This window comes from Schistocerca americana, chromosome 11 (genome assembly GCF_021461395.2).
Source record: "Schistocerca americana isolate TAMUIC-IGC-003095 chromosome 11, iqSchAmer2.1, whole genome shotgun sequence".
Taxonomy (NCBI): Eukaryota; Metazoa; Arthropoda; class Insecta; order Orthoptera; family Acrididae; genus Schistocerca; species Schistocerca americana.
This window is the reverse complement of record NC_060129.1, coordinates 181,748,903-181,766,447: the sequence shown is the minus strand read 5'-3', so window position 1 is coordinate 181,766,447 and position 17,545 is coordinate 181,748,903. Positions and strand designations below refer to the sequence as shown.

At 42.3% G+C, this 17,545-nt stretch overlaps 1 protein-coding gene across 1 annotated transcript in view; it reads left to right on the top strand.

Annotated features, from left to right (window-relative positions):
* Positions 1–974: 974 nt before the first annotated feature.
* The window catches only part of LOC124553832 (probable cationic amino acid transporter), a 673,643-nt gene continuing 657,072 nt past the window's right edge, over positions 975–17,545 (top strand). The window contains exon 1 of the mRNA XM_047127822.1: positions 975–1,068. The gene's annotated coding sequence lies outside the window, so the exon portion shown is untranslated. The remainder of the gene's footprint in view (positions 1,069–17,545) is intronic.

Genomic DNA, 17,545 nt, shown 5'->3' with positions numbered 1-17,545 from the left:
ACACATACACAAACGCACACACAAATGCATACACGAACAGACCACAGATACTTCAATAGTTACACTCATAAGTTTGGCAATAACATTCGATCTTTGGCAAAAACATATGACAGTAGGCAACAGAAACCAAAACATTGCTTTAAAACAAGCGTTCAGTGCATAGTGTTGTGGAATGTGGAAAAAACCGCAAATTGGCGTTTATAAGAAGAAGAACAACACCAAAAATGCAACAGAAGCGTAATGTGTAGGAAATTGTCCACGAAACCTGTAAGTACAGTTCAAAACATTACTACTTAATAGGAAATACCAACCACCAGAACTGTTTATAACCTATAGGCACAATGACAAAAATGTAAATAAAATAGCTAACATATGTACATATTCCAGGCCACTGATGATGCCTTGCATAAAATAAAGGCGAAACGCGTATGGCACTAAAATTGTTTTATTCAGTTGCTGTCAGACGGTCCATAAGTAAAAATTATCAATATACCGTAACAATCACACAATCTAATCTGGTCGGGACATAAGAAGACTTCACTTTTTTACGAAACGTGTTGTCCGTGGTGTTTTCAAGGCCATGGTCAGGAATATTTCTATTAATATCCAGCTCTTTTACTTTTTTTTTTTTTTTGAGAAATACTTATACGCTGCCACACTGAGCTGTTTTCAGAATCGCACGTGTCAAAACAAACAACTAGCTGACGACAGTTTAGAATCTCGAACGTTCGTAAAAGTCGATAGGTGTGTTAATCGACTAAAGCGTATATACGTCATAATGACGTCACATCATATCCAGATTGGGTGAACTTAGCATCCTCCCCATCTAGTTAATGCAGCGGGCGCGGAGATGGCGGCAGCGGCGCAGTGAGGTTCCGCTGGCGGCCGGCAGGCGGCAGTGGCGTCGGCGTTGCGGCAAACTGCAGCGGCGCCGCCGACGAATTCGGCGCTCGGCTCTCAGTGCTTGCCCGAACGTGCCCGAGTGCGGATGGGCAGAGCGGACGCCGCGAAGCAGACTCGCGGCATCGCACTATTCCCGCAATAGTACCGGCGCTCCCCTCCCACCAGGTAAGGCACGGCTCGACGCAAGCTGACCACGCACTTTTCCTCTTCAGTCAGACAGACGTCGCTATGAAAAATAAAGGCGAAGGAAAGAAAATTATTTGTTCATTTTCAGATTCTCGCACTTCTCTGAGTGTAATCCGCCTAGACACACGTCGGTGTGTGGCGGTGGGTACTTGCGAGTACGAGTCTGCGCAAGCCCGAATTTCTCTATTTTTTTCGCCAAGACCGTTGCGCGAGATATCATCATCTTTTTAAAGTTCACTGCTGAAGAAAGGCTACCTCTATGCCACTCTTACACATACCTACACACCACCAATCGGGTTGTCTCCGTCTCTTCTCATCAATTCCTCGCTTCTCCTATCTCTTCGTCGCGGCCATCTCTATTCCTACATCTACACGTACATCGGACTGTGAGGCGCGTGGCAGAGGATACTTTCCATTATACTAGTTATTTGGGCTTCCTGGAGTTCCATCCACAAAAATAATTACTAAACGCCTCTTTGTAGGCTGTTGTTCCTCTTAATTTTCTTCGCGATCCATTCTCGTACAATAGCAATAGGTAGGTGACCGATATTCCCAGATTGCTATATTCATCACTTAAAAAACTGAGGCTTGAAACTTTCTAAGAATGCTTTCGCCGTTTAGTTTGCGTTAATCTCGAAGCATTCCTGAGTTCAGTTCTTTCGATATCTCTCACACGGATCAAAAAAAACTTTTAATATTCGTGCTGCCGTTCTCTGTACACGTCCAGTATCCCTAGTCCTGTTCGGTGTAGGTCGCACAATGCATCTTCTAAGCAATTTCCTTTGCACTCTCTTCATTTCCCCAGTATTTTACCAAAGGGCTGATGTCTGCTATGAGCTTTACCTGCCACTGAGCCTATGTGATACATGCAAATTCTTACATACAGGTATTTATATGAATTGACCGGTTCCAAATTTAAAGCGGGCTGCGAGTCTTTGCACTATTTTGAAATCTTCTCAATATTCGACTGAATATCAGATCAAACTTTTTTCGTGCATTACTTAATTTATACATAACCGCAGCATCTGCGAAAAGTTTGAGGCTGCCATTAATATTGTCTAGTAGGTCATTAATATACAACACCAAGACCGAATCACTTCCTTGGGGAAAACCAGAAGTTACTGTCCATCCAGGGTAATTTGCTGCGTCGTCCCAGTCACAAATTTCACCTGATACCGCTACTGATTTCAACGCTGTTCAGGTCTAGAAATACTGGGTATACCTGGCTGCCTTGAGCCAAAGCTTTCAGCATATCCTGTGAGCGTGAGTTGGATATCCGCATGACAGATGTTTTCGGGATCGATGCTGGGTGGCAATGAGGTCATTCTACTCGAGATAGCTCCTTAAGATCATAGATCCTCTACTGCAGTTTTCTTCCCTGATACCATTCTCTGTTCTCTTGTCTCCCCCACAACGCCCTAACACGCATCTTTCAAATTCCCACACACAATAACCCTTTCTTCAGTGCCGGATTACACTGCAGGGCATATTAACTGCAACCTATGGTCCAGCACTAAAAAAAAACATTTAAAATTTAAAACCAAGTCTGTTTTAGTACCGTTGTACGGGCCTCCCTACAATCGTGAAAGGCATGAGTGTAATTATTTTATACGGTGCTATTTGGATGAATATTTCAGTAGACACGTGATATGAAGTTGAGTCAACATTCCCTCGCGTTCTTGCAGCAAATACCGGGTGGCACTTCATTTGGAAAAATCACAAAGACTTTTCCACAGCTGCACCCTCATGAATGCTCAGCAATTAAATGCTTAGCACAGGTTTCATAGAACCAGTTTCAGACTATTTCCCCATCCGTTCAACTGCAGAATACCGCGTAGGAATGAAGATGGTATCAGTTCTTTCGGACGGGAGGCGTGCCAGAGATAAGTCCTTGCAGTCGCACTATCCTCTGTGTCCTCGGTGGCTCAGATGGATTCTATAGTAAAAAAGCTGAGTAAAGGAATCAACGATCAACTTGAACGGGTGTCATGTGACGTCCTCCCAAACCAAACGAAACGAACAACACCGAAAAAAGAAAATAAAAAATAATAAAAGAAAGATGGGTTGAGCGTCTGCCATGTAAGCAGGAGATCCCGGGTTCGAGTCCCGGTCGGGGCACACATTTTTAACTGTCCCCTTTGACTTATATCAACGCCTGTATGCAGCTAAGGCTATTCATCTCATTGTAATAACACGTAAGACTTTCCGTGCGAGCTTTGATTTCTGATCATTATTACGATGGTAGTTTACCCGCACGCAGATGAGAGTCAATAAAATATTTTTCGCACTCGGCTTACAAACATAGTCATTGAAATTTCGTGAAAGTATCTCGCAGCAACGAAAATCGTCTTCATTCTACTGACTGCCACCCAAACTCTCTTCTCATATCCGCCACACTCTCTCTCGTATTTCGCGGTGTTACAGAACGAGCTGCCGTTCTTTGAACGTTTTCAGTGCCCTCCGTCAATCCAATCTGGTACACAGCAATACTCCAGGAAACGACGGACAAGCGTAGTATAGGCAATTCAGTAGATTTACTACACATTTTGCCAATAAAAAGCGGGCTCTGGTTCGCCTTACCGAAACGTTTTTCCTTGTGATGGTTACGAAATGGTTGAAATGGCTCTGAGCACTATGGGACTTAACATCTGAGGTCATCAGTCCCCTGGAACTTAGAACTACTTAAACCTAACTAACCTAAGGACATCACACACATCCATGCCCGGCCGGCCGGAGTGGCCGTGCGGTTCTAGGCGCTACAGTCTGGAGCTGAACGACGGCTACGGTCGCAGGTTCGAATCCTGCCTCGGGCATGGATGTGTGTGATGTCCTTAGGTTAGTTAGGTTTAATTAGTTCTAAGTTCTACGCGACTGATCACCTCAGAAGTTGTCGCATAGTGCTCAGAGCCATTTGAACCATTTGAACCATGCCCGAGGCAGGATTCGAACATGCGACCGTAGCGGTCGCGTGGTTCCAGACTGAAGCGCCTAGAACCGCTCGGCCACAACGGCCGGCGTGATGGTTACAATTTAAATTGTTTGTAACTATACTCCCTAGGTTTCTAATTTATCTTCAAGCTTAAAAATTGTTTCGTTTATCATGCAACCGAAATTTAACGAATTTTTTTAGTATTCGTGTGAAGGACCTAATGATCTTTATTGTTCCAGTTAAACTGCCACTTTTCACACGACGCAAGTATCTTGTGGGAAACATTTTACAATTGATTCTGATATTCAGACGAGTTTCTAAAAGTACTGGACACATTGTCTCCTAAATCTTTTTATAGATTAGGAAGAGCGGGCGGCTTATAACATTTCCTTGGGGAACGTCAGATACAGCTTCTGTTTTACTCGATGACTTCCCGTCAGTTACTACGAACTGTGACCTTTCTGATAGCAAATCACGAATCCACTTATACAACTGAGACGATACTTCGTCAGCACGCAACTTTATTAGAAGTCGTTTCTGAGGAACCAGTGTCGAAAGGCTTCTGGAAATCTAAAAATAAGGAATCAATTTGTCGATAGCACTCATTTACCCCCCGTCCTCCCGTGAATAAAGAGCACGTGAGTTCCACAAGAATTATATTCCCTGAATCCACGTTGGCTGTGTAGATCGTTTTCTTCAAGGTATTTCATAATGTTCCAACACAGTATATGTTTCAAATCCTGTTGTAAATCACCTTCATTGATCTGGGCTACTTACATTTCTTTTAACAGAATTTTTAATATAACTTTTGCAACTTGAAGTGAACTCAGTTTTGAAGATGAATGAACTACTGTTATGAGAGATGAGGCATCTCTATATTTTAGAAGTATTTATTGCAACAATCTCAGTTGCAGCTTGTCCCAAATGATAACTGGTTCCTATCAATTATCATCTTCAGATCTGATTAATCACGAGTTGTGAAAAGCCAATTCTTTTTTTATGAAAGATCACACTCATAAATCATCAAATAAGAGGACTAGCATTATAACACTATAGCTGCAAATCTGCCGTAGTGATTTTACTGCTTATGACTGTGTTCTTTTCAGATAATAAAAATCAGTTTTCACAATTATTGCCTTATCAGATTCGAAGATCGTCATTAAGTGAACGAAACCATCTCTCATTTGTGATAATTTGGAACTGAGACAGTTGCAATAAACATTTTTAAATTCAAATTTTCTGAAAGCCGATTTCTTCCATATCTTGTGTCATTCAAGTCAGGACTCACAAACGTTTTTATTTCTTGTCGCCAAACGTGGGCCCTTCAACTCTTGGACGCTTGTAAAAACCAATTTCAGATTATTCGTTAATGAGATATGGTCGGAAAGTAACTTAGATTGAATGTACTTAAAATCAGCCTTTTTAGCTGCATTCCTATTGTTACTTTACATGTGTCCAACAAACATGTTTGCTTATAGTTGCAGTATATAATTTTAAAATTGAAATACTGATTTTTGCATTGACATGAAACTCAACTTTGACACTGCATTGGTAAAAGTATCCGCAACTCTATCAATTCTATTTTTTTATTGTTCTGTCTCACTTGCACAGCTATTTGAACCACTACCTAAGTTAAAAATATCATGTTGAAAGTATCGTACGTCATTAGTCAAAATATAAAATTCACATATTAAAATATACATGCAAAAAAGTACATCAATAGTTGAAACATACAGTAACATACGCTTATTAAACTAGATGAATAGTTTTCTGGCACTCTGTATGTTCAAAATAGCAGTAGTTCATTATAATGGTTAGAACACAACTGGCTTCTTCTGTAATGATTAATAATAACATTCGTACATCTGTTCATAACTGTAAAGCTTTGAACATTCTGTACCTTAATGTTTGAAGTTGAGCGGTTATGAATAGATGAAAAAATGTCATTATTAATCATTTCAGAAAAAGCCAGGCGTCTTATAAGCATTCTAATGAACTACTGTGATTTTGAACATAGAGTGTGCCAGAAAACTATTTTATATTTCAACTATTGCTGTACTTTTAACGGTGATAGGAAACTGTTCATTTTAACAGAGATAATGGTTCGATAATGAATGGAAGATTTCGAAACTAGTCTCCATTAAGCCAAATAGTCAGTGCAACGGAGACAGAAAAATAGAGACATAATTATATTTATACTATTTTTAAAAAAAATAATCTGTCGATCCTGAGTAGGCTTCTGCTTCAGTTTTTGAATGGTTTTCCAGATAAAAAGTCCTGCCTCACTGTTCGTAATTAATATAAGTCGACATCAAACATTCGTCAGGTTTAGCTTACCAAAAGCATTCCGGGCCATCAATAACACTTCTGTTTGTACTTGGTTAATTGGTTGAAGCCGAAGGTCGCTTCATGACCAAATAAATACAGAACATTAGGAAGTGTTTCCTCTTTGATATCATCATGCTGAGCCAGACACCGACGGAAAATTCGGTTAATTATTAACTATTGCATTACTTTCTCTCATTATAAGCGACTTTTAGCGTTACCTTAAATTTCCATTAAGACTTATCCTGTCTTCCGTTTCTCTTTATAGGGATGTGAAAAGTTAATGTCGAACTTCTAAAAATAGCTTCGGTAAATTAGAATCTCCTCGCCTGCCTCTTGTATCATTTCTGAATTTTCCGTTGTCCTGATCAAGTACCGCGGAAATTTTGGATACTCGAGCACTAATGGACTCCAACAAAACCGCATGTAATCAACTAAAGATGTCCATAAGTCTAAAGCTGGTCGTGTTTTAAATAAAAAGCCTTCGGTTGTGATTGGTAAAGCATTTTCGCCAACATTACCGTATAACGGAAGGTGTAGCACCGATGCATTTATTCCACGGAATATTAACGTCGGTAGTACCAAAGTCTTGCTTCTCCAGGGCTGCTGGAACACATTCGCTTGAAAGCGAGTAAATACTTTTAGTGAAACATATTGATCGTAGACGAGCTGCTAAAACCTCATTGCTTCTCTGAATGAAATCCGTTAATCATTAGGAAACGTCACATTCTGCTACATGCACTTCTACATCCAGCTTATTTATTTAATTGATTAACATCGAATTACTTCTTTACTTACCCTGAGGTGCCCAAAATGGGACAGCCATATGTACGTACACAGACGGCGGTAGTATGCGAAGACAAGCTACATTACTGGCCATTAAAATTGCTACACCAAGAAGAAATGCAGATGATAGGTGGGTATTCATTGGATAAATATGTATTATACTACAACTGACATGTGATTACATTTTCACGCAATTTGGGTGCATGGATCCTGAGAAATTAGTACCCAGAACAACCACCTCTGGCCTTAATAAAGGGCCTTGATACGACTGGACATTGAACCAAAAAGAGCATGGATGGTGAGTACAGGTACAGCTGCCCATGCAGCTTCAACGCGATACCACAGTTCATCAAGAGTAGTGACTGGCGTATTGTGCTCGGCCAGCATTGACCAGACGTTTTAAGTTGGTGAGAGATCTGGAGAATGTGCTGGCCAGGGCAGCAGTCGAACATTTTCTGTATCCAGAAACGCCCGTACAGGACCTGCAACATGCTGTCGTGCATTATCCTGCTGAAATGTAGGGTTTCGCAGGGATCGAATGAAGGGTAGAGCCACGGGTCGTAACACATCTGAAATGTAACGTCCACTGTTCAAAGTACCGTCAATGCGAACAAGAGGTGACAGACACGTGTAACCAATGGCACCCCATACCATCACGCCGGGTGATACCCCAGTATGGCTATGATGCTTATGTGTGTTCACCGCGATGTCACCAAACAAGGAAGCGACCATCTTGATGCTGTAAACAGAACCTCCATGCATCCGAAAAAATGACGTTTTGCCATTCGTGCTATTCGTGCACCCAGGTTCGTCGTAGAGTTCACCATCGCAGGCGTCAAGGGTAACCGCAGCCACGGTCTCCGAGCTGATAGTCCGTGCTGCTGCAAACGTCGTCCGACTGTTCGTGCAGATGATTGTTGTCTTGCAAACGTCCCCATCTGTTGACTCGGGGATCGAGACGTGGCTGCACGATCGGTTACAGCCGTGCGGATAAGATGCCTGTCATCTCGACTGCTAGTGATGCGAGGCCGTTGGGATCCAGTACGGCGTTCCGTATTACCCTCCTGAACCCACCGATTCCATATTCTGCTAACAGTCTTTGGGTCTCGACCAATGCGAGCAGCAATGTCGCGATACGATAAACCGCAATCGCGATAGGCTACAATCCGACCTTTATCAAAGTCGGAAACGTGACGGTACGCTTTTCTCCTCCTTACACGAGGCGTCACAACAACGTTTCACCAGGCAACGCCGGTCAACTGCTGTTTGTGTATGAGAAATCGGTTGGAAACTTTCCTCATGTCAGAACGTTGTAGGTGTCGCCACCGGCGCCAACCTTGTGTGAATGCTCTGAAAAGCTAATCATTTGCATATCACAGTATCTTCTTTCTGTCGGTTAAATCTCGCGTCTGTAGCACGCCATCTTTGTGGTGTATCAATTTTAATGGCCAGTAGTGTATAAAAGAGCAGTGCATGGCGGAGCTGTCATTTGTAGGAAAAGGCTTCCGATGTGACTAACGCACTTTGAACGCGGATTGGTAAATGGAGCTAGGCGTATGTGACATTACATTTCGGAAGTCGTCAGGGAATTCAATATTCCTAGATTCACAGTCTCGTGAGTGTACCGAGAATACCAAATTTCAAGAATTACCTCTCACCATGGACAACGCAGTGGCCGGAGGCCTTCACTTAACGACTGAGAGCAGTCTAACTGCAGAAATCAAAGTGGGACGAGCGACGCACGTTCGGACAGTGCTGCCAAATTTGGCGTTAATGGGCTGTGGCAGCAGACGATCAACGCGAGTGCCTTTGCTAACAGCACAGCATCGTCTCTCTCAGGCTCGTGGCCATATCGACTGGACCCTGAACACTGGACCTTGACCTGGCCCTAGGAGTCCGGATCTCAGCTGATAAGAGCTGCAGGTAGGGTTCGAGTATGGCGCAAAATATAATAATCCCAATCCCAAAGAAAGCAGGTGCTGACAGATGCGAGAATTACCGAACTATCAGCTTAATAAGCCACGGCTGCAAAATACTAACGCGAATTCTGTATAGATGAATGGAAAAACTGGTAGAAGTCGACCTCAGGGAAGATCAGTTTGGATTCTGTAGAAATGTTGGAACACGTGAGGCAATACTGACGCTACGACTTATCTTAGAAAATAGATTAAGGAAAGGCAAACCCACATATCTAGCATTTGTAGACTTAGAGAAAGCTTTTGACAATGTTGACTGGAATACTTACTTTCAAATTCTGAAGGTGGCAGGGGTAAAATACAGGGAGCGAAAGGCTATTTACAATTTGTACAGAAACCAGATGGCAGTTATAAGAGTCGAGGGACATGAAAGGGAAGCAGTGGTTGGGAAGGGAGTGAGACAGGGTTGTAGCCTCTCCCCAATGTTATTCAATCTGTATACTGAGCAGGCAGTAAAGGAAACAAAAGAAAAATTCGGGGTAGGTATTAAAATCCATGGAGAAGAAACAAAAACTTTGAGGTTCGCCGATGACATTGTAATTCTGTCGCAGACAGCAAAGGACTTGGAACAGCAGTTGAACGTAATGGACAGTGTCTTGAAAGGAGGGTATAAGATGAACATCAACAACAGCAAATCGAGGATAATGGAATGTAATCGAATTAAGTCGGGTGATGCTGAGGGAATTAGATTAGGAAATGAGACGCTTAAAGTAGTAAATGAGTTTTGCTATTTGGGGAGCAAAATAACTGATGATGGTCGAAGCAGAGAGGATATAAAATGAAGACTGGCAATGGCGAGGAAAACGATTCTGGAGAAGAGGAATTTGTTAACATCGAGTATAGATTTAAGTGTCAGGAAGTCGTTTATGAAACTATTTGTATCGAGTTTATCCATGTATGGATGTGAAACATGGGCGATAAATAGCTTGGACAGAAAGAGAATAGAAGATTTCGAAATGTGGTGCTACTGAAGAATGCTGAAGATTAGATGGGCAGATCACGTACCTAATGATAAGGTATTGAATAGAAAAGGGGAGAAGAGGAGTTTGTGGCACAATTTGACAAGAAGAAGGGACCGGTTGGTACAGCATGTTCTGAGACATCAAGAGATGACAAATTTAGCATTGGAGGGCAGCGTGGAGGGTAAAAATCGTATAGGGAGACCAATAGATGAATACATTAAGCAGATTCGGAAGGATGTAGGCTGCAGTAGGTACTGGGAGATGAAGAAGCTTGCACAGGATAGAGTAGCATGGAGAGCTGCATCAAACCAGTCTCAGGATTGAAGACCACAACAGCGACAAGATGGCGCAGATCCCACAAAGCTACCCACCCACATTGTCTAAAAGGCACTGTGCAAGCTGTTGGTGTCTCCATTATAATGCGGGCTGTGTTTACATGGAATGGTGAAGGACTTTTCGTGCATGTGAACCGATCACTGATTGGGAATAGTTAAATTCGGCTACTTGGATACCATCTACAGTCCTTCATGGAGTTAATGTTCCCAGATACACTACTGGCCATTAAATTTTCTGTACCACGAATATGACGTGCTACAGACCCGAAATTTAACCGACGGGAAGAAGATGCTGTGATATGCAAATCATTAGCTTTTCAGAGCATTCACACAAGGCTGGCGCCGGTGGCGACACCAACAACTTGCTGACATGAGGAAAGTTTCCAACCGATTTCTCATACACAAACAGCAGTTGACCGGCGTTGCCTGGTGAAACGTTGTTGTGATGCCGCGTGTAAGGAGGAGGAATGTGTACCATCACGTTTGCGACATTGATAAAGGTCGGATTGTAGCCTATCGGGATTGAGGTTTATCATATCACGACATTGCTGCTCGCATTGGTCGATATCCAATGACTGGTAGCAGAATATGGAATCTGTGGGTTCAGGAGGGTAATACGGAACGCCGCGCTGGATCCCAACGGCCTCGTATCACTAGCAGTCGAGATGACAGCCATCTTATCCGCACGGCTGTAACGGATCGTGCAGCCACGTATCGATCCCCGAGTCAACAGATGGGGACGTTTGCAAGACACCAACCATCTGCACGAACAGCTGGACGACGTTTGCAGCAGCACGAAATATTAGCTCGGAGACCGTGGCTGCGGTTACACTTGACGCTGCATCACAGGCAGGAGCGCCTGCGATGGTGTACTCGACGACGAACCTGGGTGAACGAATGGCAAAACGGCATTTTTTGAGATGAATACAGGTTCTGTTTACAGCATCATGATGGTCGCATCCGTGTTTGGCGTCATCGCGGTGAACTCACATTGGAAGCGTGTGTTCGTCATCGCCATACTGGCGTGATGGTATGGGGTGCCATCGGTTACACGTCTCGGTCACCTCTTGTTCGCATTGACGGCACTTTGAACAGTGGACGTTACATTTCAGATGTGTTACGACCCGTGGCTCTACCCTTCATTCGATCCCTGCGAAACTCTACATTTCAGCAGGATAATGCACGACCGCATGTTGCAGGTCCTGTACGGGCCTTTCGGGATACAGAAAATGTTCGACTGCTGCCCTGGCCAGCACATTCTCCAGGACTCTCACCAACTGAAAACGTCTGGTCAATGGTGGCCGAGCAACTGGCTCGTCACAATACTCTTGATGAACTGTGATATCGTGTTGAAGCTGCATGGGCAGCTGTACCTGTACACGCCATCCAAGCTCTGTTTGACTCAATGCCCAGTCGTATCGAGGCCGTTATTACGGCCAGAGGTGGTTGTTCTGGGTACTGATTTCTCATGATCTATGCACCCAAACTGCGTGAAAATGTAATTACATGTCAGTTCTAGTATAATATATTTGTCGAATGAATACCCGTTTATCATCTGCATTTCTTCTTGCTGTAGCAATTTTAATGGCCAGTAGCGTATATCACCGGTCCTCAATTGTTCGTGACTGGTTTGAAGAATGTACTGGACAATTCGAGCGAATGAGATGGCCACTCCGATCACGCGATATGGAACCAATCGGACGTCTATGGGACGTAATAGAGAGGTCAGTTCGCGCACAAAATCCTGCCCCGGCGACATTGCCGCGATTGTGGACGCCTATAGAGCCAGCATAGCTCAATATCTCTGCGCTGGACTCCAGCAGCTTGCTGAGTCCATGCCACGCCGAGGTGTGGCACTATGCTGGGCAAAAGTAGTCCCAACACGATATTAGGACGTATCCCATGACTTTTGTCGCCTCAGTCTATTTCTCTTCTAACGTACTTGTTGATTGTTTTGTTTAATGTCTCGCACATTACCTAAAGTAACGTTACTTATATTTAGTTTTGAGTACCTTCTCTCTCTCCTTTCTTGTTTCTTACGGCACTGTTCCTGTTTTGCGAAAACGTCCATTGCCGGAGACAGACTGCAAATAATTTTACAAGCACCTTTCGTATTACTCTATTTCGAGCTTTAACTAATACGAGGGGTGTTTGAAAAGTCCGTGCAAAAACTTCGGGTTGTGCCCTCCGCCACACACCGTTGGGTGACTTGCGGAGTATAAATGTAGATGTAGAATTAAGGTAAATGACGACATTTTCAGCAACGTCTCTAAAACCATATTCATCATGCGGCAGTTTGGACAACATCTCCGAACAAGACTAGCTTCAAAAGTTCCACGGACCCCTAGTGGAGACACGGTACACATGTGGCATTTTTTTCGTAAACAAGTGTATCTTTTTGTTTCTTTTAAACAGTTTGAAACATTGTGTATGAAGTTTTTTTTTTTTGTACGTTTATTTGAAGACGCAGTGAGGTATGGCTACTGCCGTTATTTTAGGTGGTATTCAAACCTACCAGAAAAATAGAACAAGTACTTCGTTCTGTTAAAGATAGAAGGCCACCATTATCATCTAGCGGTGTGTAAAAAATTCCGTGTACTTGTGGCAAGGTCTATATTGGTACTACGTTAAGAAGTGTGAATACGAGGGTAAAGGAGCAAAAAAATCTTTGCCGACTGGGAAAAATAGATAAATCGGCCGTCGCAGAACATGCACTTCAGTCAGGTGACCATGTAGTTAAGTTTTTTGAAACTACATTTTTAAGTGCTACCACGAACTATTATCCACGACTGTATTGGGAGGCTATTGCAATTTATAAACATGAAGATAATTTTAATAGAAAAGAAGAGGACTTGAAATTAAGCGAGATACGGAGAGTGGCGTTATAGAATCGATAAGTGATTTTTATCTATGACGGACTATTATCGATAGTTCATTTTATCTTTGATTAGTTTTCTCTCTGCCACGATGTGCAAGCTGGACCACGCCCACTTTCCTCGGTATTTAAGCTGCTCTCCGACGCCTGACTTGTCAGTCGGTAGGACTCAGCAGGACCAGTCATACCTCTGAAGAAGTCCAACGTAGTATTGGACGAAACGTTAGGAATAGAAGAATTCCATGGACCGCGGCCATATATCCCGGAAGAATTATCAACAACAGTACCATACGGTCGTGAAAGCCTTCATTGTATGATTGGTGTCAAACAAAGCCAAAATACTTTAGTAAAACTTGTTACTATTTTTGAGAAATGGATCTGTAGCGTTCTCGAAACGCGCAAGTTAATTGCCAGATAGCTAATCATCCTGTTGTATACAAAGAAGGTGGCCGAGTGTTAGAAAATATAGTTAGTTTAGCGAATGACATCTCTCTTGAAATCTGGAGCTACCCTACATACGCATAACAAGGAGAAAGAAACCGCTAGTGTCTGATTACGAGAATAACGACAAACATCTTGGGCATGTGATATTTTATAAGTATTTAGCTGTAATCCTAAGACCTGAAATCAGTATTAGGGACGATCAGTGGAAGACTTACAAGGGGACTTTACAGAGTTACACTCTCTGATTTTCTTCGTACTGACCTGGCTTTAAGGTCACCTTCTTGACACGAATTTTCTGAAGGAGTGCGATACGATTACCAAAATAACTCGAAAAAATCGCGTTTGAAAATTAGAGCAATTCCAAGCGCTACCAAGAAGTCAGCATATGTAATGTCTTAAGGAATTCGTCGGTAGCTCACCGTGTTTCTAACTCGGAAGAAGTACAAACAAAATTAAGTTTTTGATAGACTTGTTAGAAAGTAAGCACTTTAGCAAAGCTACAAAGACGTGTCAAAGACCGGAAAGTATAATCCACATTAATTTTAGAAATTTATTTATACTTTTCGTGGTGCTGTTGTGTCATACTGTGAATGATACCAGTTTTTATTTCTACTTCCGTTCTTACTTGTTACTGAATGTATCCTCAGTTACTTCATAATTGAAGTGATATATGTAACGTGAATAATCTTACCAAAGATTTGTCAGAGTTTTTGTGTTTTCTCTGAAAATTGAGTCTTTAATAAGCCTTACCGCTTTTATAATTATATGGAAAAATATTAAAATGTAAATAAATACCAAAGAATTACTGAAAAAAGGCGTGTAGCTTAAAGCAATTGAAATCGTAAAATTGATTATTTGAATCTCGCTGCTGGGAATTATTTTATTACTCTTTTTGAACCACATTATTATTAACAAGTGAAAATGTTAATTAACAAATACTGAATCATAATTTTTAATAAAAAGTAGTATTTTTATGTTTGATTACATGTAGTATAAAATAAATTTAAATTTGATACATTAATGCGAAATTCTTTTTTAATGTAAAAAATTAAGTTACATGAATAATATTGTTTAAGCTTTAGAAATGACATAGTATTTGATTTTGTATTTGATGTTTTGCACCGCTGTGAGTACTCATGCTAAAAATGAAAAAGGAGTGATTTTTTATTTACGTATTCATTTATTTCACACATCCAGCATTTAAAATAACTAAAATGGTGCTATAGCATTAATACACATACACAGTGATTAATTACATACAAGGAATCAATTAGAGGGGAAGTTCAGTAAGATGAAGAAAGAAAATAGTACAATAAAATTATATGCATTAATTTGTACAACAATAATTTATGGATATTAATTGATTTATTAAAATTTTTGGTTCCATATTTCTTGATTAACATTTCCATTTCATAACAAATGCGGAATTTAAATAAAGTGGGAAAAGGAAATATGTTAGTAGTGAGATTCTGTGATTTCAATCGTATTATGCTACACGCTGAGCTACCGACGAATTCGCTCAGTACATCACAAACTTATTCAACTTAACTGCGTTCGGGAAAGTTATAATTCTCAAATGCGATTTATTCGAGGTATTTTGAGAATTGCCTCGCACTGCTTTAGGAAACTAATGTGAAATCCTCTAAGTAGTGACAAAATTCGGAAGGTTGGCTTGTTGGATTTGTTGGGAAAGTGTGTTGCATGTGTAGAGAAAACCGCACGAAAGACAATGGTGCGACCAATTCTAGAGTACTGCTCCCGTGTTTGGAGTCCTTAGTATGGAGTAGGCCGATAGAGTAGACATGGGAAGAATCCGGAGACGTACTGCCAGGATCATATACCAAAGTGCACCAGAGATGCTTGGGGAACTTCGGTGACTTGGAAGAGAGACTACGTAGTTCTTTCGAAATACTGTTGGTTAGACTTAGAGAACCGTAATTTGAAGGAGGATTCGCAACGCCTGTACTGCCATCGTGGCATAACCCTGCGCAGGGATAATAGGAATAAGGTAAATAGAGGTTACGATATGTACAGAAGCATGTAGACATTCATTATACCTTTACTCAGTTCGCCGACTGAATAAGATATAAAGGCTGTCATGTTGTATAGTTGATAATGATGGCAGCTGAATAAATGAATTTGTGCTAGGACCGGGCCTCGAACCCAGGTCTTCATGTTTACTATGCAGGAAAGCCGACCACTTTATCAGCGCAGCACTATGGTCAACAGTGCTGCACAGATTACTCAAGTCCAATGCCCTCTCCAACGCAAACTCCAAATCCATTTTCCCCCTAAATCGTCACTACTGCTGGGGCTCTCCAGCGCTGGAATAGCACCCCAGCGTTGGACGTAATGGGGAGGGAAGTCCTGTACCTCAGGTGACCTTATAGATCTTATAATTAAATTTTCCTCGAGACACTTAAATCTCGTCTTTATCTACGATAATGCTGGAAGCTGAATAATTGTACAGGTGGTTGCAGAGTACGTAATCTACACTCCTGCTCATAAATTAAGGATAACTGCAGAATGTGGTGCCACACAACGTGGCACTACAGAAAATTGGCGCTAATACGAGGGCAGTTCAATAAGTAATGCAACACATTTTTTTTCTCGGCCAATTTTGGTTGAAAAAACCGGAAATTTCTTGTGGAATATTTTCAAACATTCCCGCTTCGTCTCTTATAGTTTCATTGACTTCCGACAGGTGGCAGCGCTGTAAAAAGGCGTCTGTAACGGATGTGCGTTGCAAACAACGGGCAGTGATCGAGTTTCTTTTGGCGGAAAACCAGGGCATCTCAGATATTCATAGGCGCTTGCAGAATGTCTACGGTGATCTGGCAGTGGACAAAAGCACGGTGAGTCGTTGGGCAAAGCGTGTGTCATCATCGCCGCAAGGTCAAGCAAGACTGTCTGATCTCCCGCGTGCGGGCCGGCCGTGCACAGCTGTGACTCCTGCAATGGCGGAGCGTGCGAACACACTCGTTCGAGATGAGCGACGGATCACCATCAAACAACTCAGTGCTCAACTTGACATCTCTGTTGGTAATGCTGTCAGAATTGTTCACCAGTTGGGATATTCAAAGGTTTGTTCTCGCTGGGTCCCTCGTTGTCTAACCGAACACCATAAAGAGCAAAGGAGAACCAATTGTGCGGAATTGCTTGCTCGTCATGTGGCTGAGGGTGACAATTTCTTGTCAAAGATTGTGTTACAGGCGATGAAACATGGGTTCATCACTTCGAACCTGAAACAAAACGGCAATCAATGGAGTGGCGCCACACCCACTCCCCTACCGAGAAAAAGTTTAAAGCCATACCCTCAGCCGGTAAAGTCATGGTTACAGTCTTCTGGGACGCTGAAGGGGTTATTCTGTTCGATGTCCTTCCCCATGGTCAAACGATCAACTCTGAAGTGTATTGTGCTACTCTTCAGAAATTGAAGAAACGACTTCAGCGTGTTCGTAGGCACAAAAATCTGAACGAACTTCTCCTTCTTCATGACAACGCAAGACCTCACACAAGTCTTCGCACCCGAGAGGAGCTGACAAAACTTCAGTGGACTGTTCTTCCTCATGCACCCACAGCCCCGATCTCGCACCGTCGGATTTCCATATGTTTGGCCCAATGAAGGACGCAATCCGTGGGAGGCACTACGCGGATGATGAAGAAGTTATTGATGCAGTACGACGTTGGCTCCGACATCGACCAGTGGAATGGTACCGTGCAGGCATACAGGCCCTCATTTCAAGGTGGCGTAAGGCCGTAGCATTGAATGGAGATTACGTTGAAAAATAGTGTTGTGTAGCTAAAAGATTGTGGAATAACCT